This window comes from Chrysoperla carnea, chromosome 4 (assembly GCF_905475395.1).
Source record: "Chrysoperla carnea chromosome 4, inChrCarn1.1, whole genome shotgun sequence".
Lineage (NCBI taxonomy): Eukaryota > Metazoa > Arthropoda > Insecta > Neuroptera > Chrysopidae > Chrysoperla > Chrysoperla carnea.
Genome location: NC_058340.1, coordinates 65,608,827 through 65,621,217, shown reverse-complemented (window position 1 = coordinate 65,621,217; position 12,391 = coordinate 65,608,827). Strand labels below are relative to the sequence as shown.

The 12,391-nt window shown below is 28.3% G+C and overlaps 1 protein-coding gene and 1 non-coding gene across 2 annotated transcripts in view; both read right to left on the bottom strand.

Moving 5' to 3' along the window:
• Nucleotides 1-12,125, bottom strand: part of LOC123298325 — a 130,136-nt gene extending 118,011 nt beyond the window's left edge. The window contains exons 1-2 of the mRNA XM_044880296.1: nucleotides 11,984-12,125; nucleotides 10,879-11,100 (exon numbers count right to left, since the gene is read on the bottom strand). The gene's annotated coding sequence lies outside the window, so the exon portion shown is untranslated. The remainder of the gene's footprint in view (nucleotides 1-10,878; nucleotides 11,101-11,983) is intronic.
• On the bottom strand, nucleotides 10,591-10,663 carry Trnaf-gaa. The gene has a single exon. It is a non-coding gene; the product is annotated as a tRNA-Phe (tRNA).
• Nucleotides 12,126-12,391: the final 266 nt, after the last annotated feature.

Genomic DNA, 12,391 nt, shown 5'->3' with positions numbered 1-12,391 from the left:
AATCTATTGTCCATTAATTAATTTAAAATTAGTAAATTTTATACGTGAACAAGAATTTTTTTCTCAGATACATCAATGATGACGCTATGTGTTGTTAGATGAAGATTAACAACATATAAAAAAATTAAAAATAAATATTTAAAAAGATGAAGAAAAAAAAGTGAATTAACTTTGTGTAGTTTTTTGTGGTACTTGAAAAAATACATATTCATTATTTAATAGCTTTTCATATACACTCAAGTCTGAGGAATACCATGATTTACTGGATGATTCAAACGAATTGATAGTAGTAAATCTAATAGCAATTCAAAACATTTACAAGCTTAATAGTAGTTTGTGCATTGAGTGTGATGGATTGCCAAAGTGAACACAAAAGTGGGGCTATTTTCTTGAATATGAGAAAAGGTTCTTTTTTCGTGAACAGCAGATAATATATTGCCACTTGAATGGAAAAACGGTATAATTCAGAACTGATGATAAAGCTGAATAAAGCCTGTAGAAAGATTTTGAAATAGAAACCGCAAGGAAAACTGTACAGTTGAAGTACATGTCCAAAAGAGGTAGATCCCAAAGGATTGAATACAAACCGCGTTCTATTCTATTGAAAACAAGTGAAAACAAACAATTGACTGAGTTAATTGTTGAAATACTCTGTTTAGAAAGTGTTGTGTCTCTGTTCAATTGAAAATTTTTTCGAAAAGAATTTTCTAGAATATTTTTTGTTTATATAATCTTTCACGAGAACAGTAGTTGAAGTTGCTTTTTGTCCTAATTTGCGCATTCACGGTAGCAATGATGTTTACGAAAAATGTATCAAAGAAAAGTTTTTTCTTTTGTAAGGAACATTTATCGGTTTAAAACAGATTACCCTAATGGTTTACAAGACCCAACTCACCTACGTTGCTCATTTACGAACTCAAACTTACCTTTTACTTTCTTAGCTCGCTATAAATGTTTCAGCTTGATTTTGTTTTTCGTTTTTGAGAATAATAGCTTCACGGACAGACAGCGAAGAAAATGGACTAATTATGCTTAAGTTATTTAAACGGGTCCAACCTTGAAAAAAATAAAGTACCTTCCCTAAAGCATATAGTTTAGTTTAAGCGGTTCGACCTTTTATTTATGCTTTATAATAACTTATATTTAGCAGAAATATAAATCCGAATCAAATAAATTGTACAATTATGCTCGAAAACACACTTTTAACTTCCCAAGTTTGGCTTCGGTAAAGAAATTTTGTTCATCGATATTTCCAAGCGTTACAAACATTGGACTAAAATCAGTGTACCTTGATAAATATTTCATATATACAGGGTATCAAAAGCAGAATGGAAAATGGAAAGGAGGTAATAAATTTTGCCAGGAATGACTCGAAAAGGGATTAAATATAAATTAACGGACCTAATTCTGATACTATCTTAATCGTACGCATTCTTACTTCAGTTTTTTAAGCAAATTTTTATAGGCGAGATTCAATTTTTCACCGGTGGCCTATAATTCAAGGTTTCTCATCGTTTGTTTCTAATTATTCCTTTTATGAAAGAGAAATGACGGGGATAGACCCGTGTGATTTAATTTCCTGAGACATACTCTAAATAATTCAAATAATTTAGTCAAGAACTTAATTGTTATTCTCACTTAATAAATAATATTTGTACGTATATAATACAAACTGATTATTTTCAAATTATTTTTAAATTTGTATTATTATTTTTTAAACAGAGAGCCCTTCAGGGTCTTATAGCACACAACAAAAGTGATTAATGTATTTTTTTTTAGTTTATCAATATGGATGGCTACTAGAGTGATACCCACCCGCTTCGCTGGGTATAAAGGAAAGGTTGCTCTCGCTTATCCCCTTTCTCGAAACACTCGAAATAATGGTACGGATTGTTTTACACAGATAAAATATAAGTATGGTTTTCTATTTTTTTAAATGTATAATAGTAATTATTCATTGAGTATATCAGAGAAGATGGCCTTGAAATATTTTATATTGACTATTTTTACAGAAATCTGCAATGACTATACATGGTATTTCAACAATTAACTCAGTCAATTGTTTGTTTTCACTTGTTTTTGTATTAATATATCTTTATAAATTATATCTTATGTGTTATTCTGATATATCAACTATATTGCTGTACAGTTTCATTAAAAATCATTCGCTAGTTTTAGCGTGAAAGCTAAAAAAAGCTAAAAAAATCAAACAAACAAACATGCATACTTTCGCATTTATAATATATAGAGATGTGTGTTTAGTTACATAATATTGAAGAAATGAAAGAAAAAAAGAATTATATTATTCTGTATAATAATTTAAAAACATCATTTTTTTGTAAACAAAAAAAAATTGTTTCAGTAATTACTTCGTCAAGATTTTTTAAAGTTTATTTTATTTTTTAAACATTTTAAAAATATGAATTGAAACTTACTTGCGTTTTATACAATGTTTTTGATATAAGTAATATTCGTATTAGAAATTATTCAAGACAAACTTTCTCAAAATGTTGTTAAAAATATACTGCTACTATTTTGTTAAAGCTTGTAGCGCTCTCTTGATATTTTAAATTGGGATCCCTCAGCTTTTAACAATACTCAAGTATGAATAAGAGTCATAGTAAAAATTATTTTCTACTTTTTAGTAGTATTTTTTATTTTTATTTCCCGATCTTAAAAAGTAAACTTGACTGTATAATTAGTTGGAAATTTCCCAGTATGAAGCAATTAAATGATTAACACATTGAATAACTTTATGGTGGGTGAAAATTGAAAATTAATCATAATTTTAAATTTTATATACCAGAGCCAAATAAAACAGTCTAGCGCCAGACAAAATAAAACATCTGGTCGAATCATACCTCTAAAAATATCGATACTATTCGTTCAATTTATAGACCAAAAGCCCTTGTTTAAATTTTTCGGGTGAAATAACCCACCAGGAATGATGTTGAAAAAGATGCTCCTATATGTAGAAGTATGTTTAACCAACATGGCGTTAGTTTTGTGCGGTACAGGTGAGAATATATATGTCACACCCCTTGGTGTTTCACCCCTGCACCAGCAAATATGTGCGGCATTGGCGGATACTAACCACGTATAGATATTTAAAGCGAATTAAATAAATGCCGTACAGAAATAAATCCGGTAATTTCGATAGCGGAAATTAAAAAGCATTTGATCTCTCTTCAATTTCCGAAACGTTACGTGTTTATTTCTGTACGGCATTATTATTATTCGCTTCGAATAATTATGCAGGGGTTCGAATACTGGTGCAGGGGTGAGATACCAAGAGGTATGACATCCATATTCTCACCTTTACTTACCTGTATCGCCCAAAGCTGACTCCAAGATGCTTAAACTTACTTTTAGCAACTTTTTCAACATGTTCAATGATGGGTCATTTCACCTGAAAAGTTTCAGCATGGGCTAGTGGTCTATTAGACATTGAATATTATTGTAAATAAAAATAGCCCCAGACTCTTGTAAAATGTAGATGAATAAGTCCGAATAAAATGTGTATTCATTCAATCACGACTCTACAAATACCCACAAAATTAATTTCAAACCCACGTAATAGAATTCCTTCTAATTTATTTTCAGTATACAGGGTCATCCAAGATAATTTCTTAAAACACTTATAGTCGAGCAAGCAGAAAAAGTGAACCATATACGTACTCAAAAACAAAAAATAATTAAGTACAGCATGCTCGAGGTGGTATACAAGCTCATCAGTGTAGTATTTTTGTTGAACAAAATATTTTATTATTTAATAATTATTAATGCGTTTTTTCAGACTGATAACTCAAATTTGACGTCATCATGCTCATTTGAAAACGCAGACTTTTCGAAAGAAATTGTAGAGGAAAGTTTGGTAGACTCGTCAAAAGGAAGCCACTCACAATATTACAAGTTTGTATTTATCATTAAAAAAAAAAACTGTCTTGTTCCTCGGTCTATAACTCAAATGAATTCGATAAAAATGGTCCAGGCACAAAAAATTTGGTAAATATAAAATAGCTGTTATATCATAATGCTCTAAGAAATTGTCACTATTTTAATCTTATCATTTGATTGAAGTCCTGCTGTTTATATCTTCGACCATCCTGTATACGGACATAGTACAATGCGTGCATACATTTGACCTATAAATATTATTTTATTATGAAAAGTGTATTTTAATAAATTTTCAGAATGAACTTACTTTATTAGCTATTTAACTATTTTAACTCAAGGTAGGTACTAAATTAATTTATTCGATTCGAAGTATTTATTTAATTTTAAACTTGTATTATAAATAGTGTGATTATAAAGTAACTAGATGAAGTTTAAGACAAAAAAACTTATACTATTTTAGTACATATATAAAATTAGTGCCACTAGTGTAATATTCAGACAAAATTTCTAGATAATTTTATCCTCTAAAACTTTTATAATAAACGTAAATACGATTGAAAGCGAATTTAACGAAATAATCTCAAAAAACTAATTTTTGTGTCCTTTGACCTTGAATATCTAAGAATGCGCACACGTGACCGAATGTGACTTTTGAGACAACATTGTCATCCATCGAAGTAACCAAATATTGTGTCTAGACAAACTTTACCCATATCAATTATATATGAATTTTAATACTTCGCAATTCAATCAACGTTAGATTTTCAAAAATTTCCTTATCTAAACTTTGAAAATTATAAATTGTTTGACATTCACTGTAATAAATATACCTATATTGATTATATTTATTTCTTTAAGAACATGTCTGAATATGTAATGTCATTGACCCTGAGAATTTGAAAATATAGCGGAATGTGGACTTATTTAAAAAAAAATGATTAGCTTATAACTCACATGACAATTTCTAAAACTTTTTTAAGATCTATTACTTTATTACTCGATTTCATATTCATACTGCTGAGAGGATGATTTTAATCGATGTAATCAATTTACAAACTTATTATTTAAAATTCAACCAAAGTACCAACATAAATTCAAAAAAGTTCGTTAATTAAGTACCCTTTTCCATTAATTAAGTAATTAACTATCCTTTTAAGGATCCCGAGGGCGAAAGGGTCAAACAAATCTTTACACGCCCTTATCTCGTGGGGGAGGGAAGTTTAATGCCTATTCTTACGTAATATTTAATAATGAAAATCTAGTCGGAAAAATTTGTGTTCGAGTTAATCAAGAGTTCTTGATTTACCTTTGTGACGTCATTAAAACTCAGAGAAAAAAATCAAAGAATTTATATTCACACCGTGCATAAGGCCGTAACCCATTCCCTTCAATTTTAAAATTTTTTTTAAATTGAAAACAAACAAATGAAAACAAACAATTGACTGAGTTAATTGTTGAAATACCATGCATAGTCAGTGTTGCTGCGTGATATAGTCAGTGTTGATTTCTTTATCACATTACACATACAAACATGTGACACATACATAACTGATAATCAAGTATAGTACATATTATAAAATTTCCGCCTAATTGGAGCCCTCACGGGTAAACAGTGATGTTTACGAAAAATTGTTTCAAACAAAAGTTGTTAAATTTTTGTAAAATAAGGAACATTTTTTACATTTAAACTTTTGTTCTATCTCTATGATGCTCATTCACGAACTTGACCTCACTTTTTACGTCCTGAGTACGCTGTAAAAATTTCAGCTCGATATTTTTTTTCGTTTTTGAGTTATCGTGTCCACAGACGGACGGACGGACGGACAACCGGAAATGGACTAATTAGGTGATTTTATGAACACCTATGACAAAATTTTTTTCCTAGCATCATTATTTTTAAGCGTTACAAACTTGGGACTAAACTTAATATACTATGTATATTTCATATATACATGGTATAAAAATTATAGCGAAAAGGACATTCTTTGTACCGGGTGTCCACAACAGATCTCGCTTAAAACTTTATATTAAATTTTCATTGGTTAAGAACAAATAAAGTTATTTTTAGCCAAGCCAATAAAGTTATTATCTTTTAAGCTTTTGTAACAATTTTAATGTAAAAAAATAAAACTGTTTAAAATCATTTGCAGCGGTTTATTTAATAGCGACTTAAAATTAAAAATAAAAGCGTATTTAATCCATTCTCTAGTGATTACGGTAATTAATATTACAATGTAAGTATTACATATATATGTTAAATAAATATTATATGTTTTACAAGGACAAATGTTAAGATAATACCTACAGTATTTTACTTTGGAAAATTTGCATATTAAAGCGCTTATCACCTATTTGTTTCAATAAATGAAAGACACTTATTAATCGTTTTGTATATAGAAAAGCGTAAAAAGAATTTACTAGAAATGTTTAATTTTAAACGGGATTTAATTAACAAAATAAACTATTTCCTTATCTATTTATGAATTATTGATTAGAGCCTTTTATTGAATTAGAATTGAACAGCCAATCATTGTTAATGGTAATGTTATTCTTGTTCCAATAAAGCTTGTAAAAGCTTTTTTGGTTTTTCTTTTCAGCTGTCAATTTTTAACTATCTATCACTTATGTGTTTAATTAAGGAACCAGGACTCCACATTCTTGAAATCTATTATAGCTAAGTTAATTTTGATGACAAATTTGAAAAGTATGGCCCAAATTTAGTAGGATTACATACTTCGTTTATCAAAATTGGATAAAATTTGAATGTGATATAGCAAAATTAAATTTTTTGGATTCTGATGACGTCATCAAGTTTAAAAATTCGATTTTTTTGATAACACAGCCAAATTTAATACGATCTTATTGGAATTTTTTTTGAAATCCACTAATTTTGGATCATTCTTTTCAGCCGTGATGTCAGTTTTTCGCTAGCTATCATTTATGTGCTTCATTCCGGTACCAGGACTCCACATTCTTGAAACCTATTATAGCTAGGTTAATTTTGATGACAAATTTGAAAAGTATGGCCCAAATTTAGTAGGATTACATACTTCGCTTATCAAAATTGGATAAAATTTGGATGTGATAGAGCAAAATTAAATTTTTTGGATTCTGATGACGTCAACAAGTTTAAAAATTCGATTTTTTTGATAACACAACCAAATTTAATCCGATCTTATTGGAATTTTTTTTGAAATCCACTAATTTTGGGTCATTTTTTTCAGCCGTGGTGTCAGTTTTTTGCTAGCTATTACTTATGTGCTTAATTCCGGGACCAGGACTCCACATTCTTGAAACCTATTATAGTTAGGTTAATTTTAATCACATATTTGAAAAGAATGACCCAAATTTAGTAAGATTACATGGAAAGTTTTCCCTTTTTCTTTGGTCCAGGATCGTAATACAATAAATCAACATAAAAATTTTTTTCGGCAATACTCTTACCAGGAACCTTAACCGGTCGTAAAAAATAAAAATGCGGGTAAACATATTATATACTTTCTTAATAGGACTAATGTACATATCTAACACAAGGACATCGACAGACCTTACAGGACATGGAATGTTGGAATTTCTGGTAACTTAAATATTTTAACTTAAGTGCATTCATTAAATAAAAAAATATTATGTAGTGATAAATAATTTTCTTTTTATTTATATTTCTTAAATATCCTGTTTACTCAAAGTAAGTGCATAATTTAATTAATCAACGAATGTAAATGAAATTATGTATTCAAAAGTAAGTACTTTAAAAGTAAGTTACTAAAATGGTTAAAGGCTTTATATTCGAGAAAAAAGCATGTTTCTCAATGAATTAAACTAAATTAATTTCAAAAAAATTGCACATATTATTTAAAATAATTAAAAAATATATTTAATAATAAATTTGTCCTTGAGATATATAAATTACTTTTAATTATATTTTCACATAAGGTTAATTAATGTCAAGTGTTGACATAAACACACACACACAAAGCAGAGATTAATGTTTTTTTTTTTAATTTTTTATAAAAAAATCAATTTAAAACAATTTTATTTGTTAACCGACTGCACAAAAGAAGGCGAAAAGTTATTCAAATGAATGTATACTCAATTATTTGAAGCAACTTGGCAAAATTTAGTCCAATGAGTGTCGTTTATTTTATAATTGAATTTTTATGTTGAAATTTCAAAACGCTTTCTGTATAAATCTCAAGTCGATTCTCTGTACGGTTTACGATAAATTAATTATTAAAAACAGCCTTTTGTACATGTTGGTATATGAAGAAGTCGTAATAAATGTTGGTTTTTTAATCAATAATTTTGGGTCATTCTTTTCAGCCGTGATGTCAGTTTTTCGCTAGCTATCATTTATGTGCTTCATTCCGGTACCAGGACTCCGCATTCTGGAAACGTATTATAGCTAGGTTAATTTAAATCACAAATTTGAAAAGTACGACCCAAATTTAGTAGGATTACATACTTGGTTTATCAAAATTTGATAAGATTTGGATATGATAGAGCAAAATTAAAATTTTTTTATTCTGATGTCACAAAGTTAAAAAATTTGATTTTTTTTTTGATAACACAGTCAAATTTGATCGAATTTTATTTTAATTTTTTTTGAAATCCACTTTCTTTCTTTTTTATCATTTTCATTTTTTTGGTATCGAAATACCTTAAACGTTATAGCCTAGTATAAGACGGTATTGGTGTTTCGAAATATACTTATTGACTGTAATTTCGATATCACCTATGGCCATATTTACAGTTTATTTCACTGATACAAAGATTAATTTGGTTATTGTTTTAATAAGAAAAAATTGTTTTCTTCTTAAAGTAAATGCACCGATCTATACTGGATTATTACATTTGTATAAAATAAATTAATGGAATGAAAACAAACAGATCCTTGAAAAATTTATGTAATTAATGTTTGATTAAGAAATTTTTTAGATTTTGTTTGTTTGAGAAGAAGCCTCCGGCTATTTGGAACTAATAATTGAAAATTAGCCAAATCATGTATATATACTCAATAATGATGTATGACAAATTAAATATTAATCACTTTTTATGATGCCGTAGCCTGATGATCCACCATTTTCTGTAAGAATATATCGCCTCGTCAAAGGAAAGTCGTCATAGGGTCTCTAGAAATCAACTTGTACCTACACGATGAAAATACATCTCGAAAATAATTTGTTTAATCACAAAACGATTTTTTTGGGTCAAATTTACCATATACTGAATTTCAACATAATCGGGAATAATAGTATATTACACACCTAAGGAGCAAAAGTAAAGAAAGTCTTCTATCTCATGTTCAAGGTCATTGACAAACATAAGATCTCAGACATTCTTTACTTGAGCCCGTGATATATGTACCTATACTATTTATCTCCCCGACGTAGAAAGAAAGCGGCCACTTCGTTTTGCATAGTGAGCAGAAAGTTAACCCTATCTGCACGGAGATAAGAAAAATTATTTTTTCAAAAAATCGAAAAAATCATGAGCTATTTTTCAAAAATCATTGATCTGAGTAAAACTCGCTGTACAACGTATTTGTAACCCAAAAAATTCATAAATTGCATTGGTTTGATGATTTGGGCATCAGATCTCTCGATATATGTTGATAATATGGGACCTTTGAAATGAAATCGTAAACGTAAAGGGTAAATCCCGAAAACAATTAATCTAATTACTAAACGATTTTCGCGTTTCTTTGGGTCATCAGATTATCTTACATAGGGAGTTTCAACTAATCGAAAATAAAGTTTCGAAGTTTTCTAGAACATTTTAAACCGTATAAATACTTTACCTACAAAAAGAATGCTTATAAGTATCAAAACGCTTAGTAATGTTAGTAATGAATCCTGATTCATTCTTACCAATATTTTTGATAAATTCTTAAAAATATGCATAAATTTTTTGTTTGTTCTGAGCACGATATGCTAATCAAATAATTTTGCATCATTAATAAATACAAAAATCATTGCCGGGTTCAAAGATCAATTTATATTATACAATGACTTTTTAATCAAACACTTAACTTTAAGATTTCCTGTTTAAAAGGAAATTCCAAGAATTTTCTTGTATTTTCTTAGATATAAGGTATTTTTCTTATATTTATCCAACACAAGAGAATACAAGAGACCGTAAAAAATGTCTTGGATTTTTAAATTATAGTCAAAATAAATTTTTTGATGAATTCATTGGTAAAACTAATTTTTAAATTTTAAACGTGTGGGTTTAATTAATTCTTTAAACGGTTTTTAGCTAATATTTAAATGATTTTTATTATTACGTCATCCTCCTCCAAAATATTGTGGTGACTAGGACCTTGTAATTTATTCATTTAGACTGACGTCAATAATATGAGAGGCTTCAGACAAATAAGATAATAAATTTTCATACCAGAAATGTTGCATGAACAAACAACTAATTTTCCTCTTTTCCTTAGTTTTACTGCGCATTCTTTCCTTATTTTTCAGCAAATGGAAAATTTTAGAGTTAGTAGAAAACTAAAATCTGGTATCACCAAAAATGATTTTGTATTCATCGTTAGGGCTTACCATCAAAGACTTTGGTATCGAATCATATTTGTTTATCAAAACCTCAGTCAAAAACCCGTCTCTATACTATACCAGCAATGTAGTAAACGTAATACATTTCTTACCATTTAAAGCGAAAAAATAAATAATAAAAAAAGTTATATGCCGAAACCAGGGATCGAACCAGGGACCTTTAGATCTTCAGTCTAACGCTCTCCCAACTGAGCTATTTCGGCTGTAAATATATTCTCATATTTTAAAGACCACATATAGTACCCGGTAGGAACTATAACATTCCTTTTCTTAGCTTGATTTAGACCTTTGTTAGTTATAAAGATGTTTTCTAGTCGAGACAGTATACAAAATACGTATTTTATTAACAAACTCAACGAAAATAACCTTATAAAATAAAATCAATAATACTAATTAGATAAAAAGAATCAATTCTTACCTTAACACCGTGTATATAGTTGCTGCTGTTAATAATATTTCTCCGCTACAATACACAATACATAAAAAAAATATGACCGTGAACGCAACAAAAATATATGGTATCGCCGCTTATGTTGTGCCGTGTGGTATATCTATCTACCTTCGTATTATTGGAGTCACTTTACAATGACGTTTTATAACAACACACAGATATTATAAAATACCTTGATAGGTGTATCAACTATACAAATACAAAAGGTAATTTTAAAAAACTCTCTAAATAAATATAACTTTTATTTCTAGAACAAAACTAGTTTTTTTAAACAAAAATTAATCTCGAAAAATACTTTAATAACACACTTTAATAATAATTAACGACTAAATGTTTTAAACTCAATGACAAAATGAATTTCGTTTTTCTTATGTAATAGAAACAATTGACAGTCGCGATATTTAGACACTGACAGCGTATTATGGTTGTATAGGTAATATAATATACACACGCTAAGTTGTTGGGTATTTTTTTCTACTATTCTAGTGTAGCTAAACTTAAAAAACTAGTTTTTTTTAAATATAAAATTTATATTTGGAATTCACACGGTGTATTAAAAAAAAAACATAAAAAACTTTTTTTTTTTTAAATTACGACCAGAATGTCAATTTAAATAGAAACAATTGACAATCGAATCTGTGAGTTTAAATCATTGACTTTATAGTTATACATAGACTAAGAATAGCCTATCTTTCCGTACAGTGAGAAACGTACCAACATCTGAGGTAATTGCTTAGGTCAGCTAGGGATATTTATCAAAACAATACATTTATTAAAAAAGTATACATTCAAAATAGGGACAATTATCAAAAGAAAACATACATTGAATGTTAAATTTTCATATCAAAAATGTTTTTACATAAAATATTGTGATTTCCCTGAACTTTTTCGCTTCTTGACTTAAAAAAAATACTTATCACGGTATCACAATTTTTCTTACGAATCTACAATGGATTTTACCTAAGCAATTACCTCAGATATTGGCACGCTTACAATCAATTGACACTAAGTCTATGTAACTCTAACGTCAATGGTTTAAATTGATATAGTATGTATTATAATCCTTTGATACCTTGGTACCCTGACCTACAAAGTATGTGTGTTTTTAACTCTCGGAATTTAATTTTACACAATAAACGCACTAAAACAATTAACAAACGCGTACGACCAAATGTCAAATTAAATAAAAACAATTGACAAACGGTTACGACAAAATGTCAAATATTTAGAAAAAAAAAAAAAAAACAATTGAACTCCGTATTTTAAAATAAGAAACAATTGGAGACAAGCGCGATATTTAAATACAAAAAAAAATTAATAATCGCGATATTTAGGTACTGACAATCGACAGAATGTTGTGTAATCTTGCGTTAACTTTATATACAAATGGTAAAATTTATTTTTAAAAGCACGTATTTAAAATTTTTTTTTTTTAATTAGCACAATTATGTGTGTATTAGCAGTACCAAACCGTAATTAT